This window comes from Suricata suricatta, chromosome 5 (assembly GCF_006229205.1).
Source record: "Suricata suricatta isolate VVHF042 chromosome 5, meerkat_22Aug2017_6uvM2_HiC, whole genome shotgun sequence".
Lineage (NCBI taxonomy): Eukaryota > Metazoa > Chordata > Mammalia > Carnivora > Herpestidae > Suricata > Suricata suricatta.
In genome coordinates this window covers 149,236,610-149,238,485 of record NC_043704.1, presented here as the reverse complement: position 1 = coordinate 149,238,485, position 1,876 = coordinate 149,236,610, and positions in this window count along the sequence as shown.

Here is a 1,876-nt window from a genome sequence, read left to right as displayed (position 1 = left end):
AATCATGCAGTATTTGTCTTTCTCTGACTTATTTCACTTAGCATAATACCTTCAAGGCCCACCATGCTGTTGCAAATGGCAAGATTTTATTTTTTATGGCTACGTTGTATTCCATCTTCCCATTGACGGACACTTTGTTTCCATATTCTGGATATTCTAAATATTAGTGCAGTGAACATATGGGTTCACATATCTTAAAAAATCTTTTAAGACATCTAAGGAAACCTTTCGCAGTAATGGAATTGCTGGATCATATATTTTATTTTTTGAGGAACCTCCATACTGTTTTCTATAATAGAAACCTGTGAACATTTCCACCAAACCTGCACGAAGATTCCGTTTTCCCCACATCCTTGCCACTACTTGTTATTTCTTGCCTCTTGGAGATTATCGCTTCACACCTGTCGGAATGACTATTATCATTGTGGTTTTGATTTGCATTTCCCTGGTGGTTCGTGACATTGAACATCACTTCATGTGCTCGTTGGCCGCCATCTTTATGTCTTTAGAAAAATGTCTCTGCCTGTATTGTAATTGGATTGTTTGTGGATTTGTTTGTTACTGAAGTATATGAGTTCTTTGTATATTTTGGAGCTAACTGCCAAGGTTTACTTCCAGAAGCTTTATTGCTTCAGGTCTTATATTCAAGTCTTTACTCTGTTTCGAGTTAATTTATGTAGATAGTATAATATAGTGGTCCAGTTTCATACTTTTGCATGTAGCTGTCTAGTTTTTCCATCAACATTTGTGGAAGAGACTGCCTTTTGTTTTCCCTGTTGTATATTTTGCTTTCTTTGTCACAAATTAATTGGTCATATGTGCATGGGTTTACTTTTGGGCTATCTGTTCTGTTCCATTCATGTCAATACTATTCTGTTTGATTATTACAGCTTTGTACTGTAGAAATCAGGGAGTGTGAGGCCCCCAGTTTTGTTCTTTTCCAGGACTGTTCTGGCTATTTGAGGTCTTTTGTGGCTCCATATAAACTTTAGAGTTATTTGTTGTAGTTCTGTGAGGAAGGTATCATTGGAATTTTGATAGGGATTGCACTGAGTCTTTAGATTGCTTTGGGTAGTGTGGACTTTTTAAAAATAATGTTTATTCATTTATTTTGAGAGGAGAATGAAGGGGACGGGCAGAGAGAGAGAAATAGAATCCCAAGTAGGCCCCATGCTGCCAGCACAGAGCCTGATGCAGGGCTCGAACTCACAAACTGGGAGATCATGACCTGAGCCAAAAATCAAGAATCAGAGGCTTAACCAACTGAACCACTCAGGCACCCTGATAGTATGGACATTTTAATAATATGAATTCCGTTAATATCCTTCCATTAATGTGTGTCTTCCTCAGTTTATTTATCGATGTCTATAGTTTTCTTGGTATAGGTCTTTTATCTCATTGGCCAAATTTATGCCTTGGTATTTTATTCTTTTTAGGACAATTGTAAATGGGATTGCTTTCTTGATTTCTCTTTCTGATAGCTTGTTATTAGAGTATAGAAATGCGACAGAGTTTTGCATACTAATTTTTTGTCAGCAACTTTACTGATGCATTTATTCTCACAGTTTTAGGGGGTTTTTATTTTGTTTCTGTTTTTGTAGCCTCTTTAGGGTTTTCTGTATCATCATGACATCTGCAAATAGTGACAGTTTTACTTCTTTCCCAGTTGGTATGCCTTTTATTTATTTATTTATTTATTTATTTATTTATGTGTTTATTTCATGACTAATTGCTGTGGCTAGGACTCCCAGGACTGTGTTGAACAAAAGTGGGAATTGTGGGCATTCTTGTGTTTGTTCCTGATCTTAGGGGAAAGGTTTTCAGCTTTTTACTGAGTATGATGTCAGCTGTGGTTTGTCATATTTGGCCTTTCTCA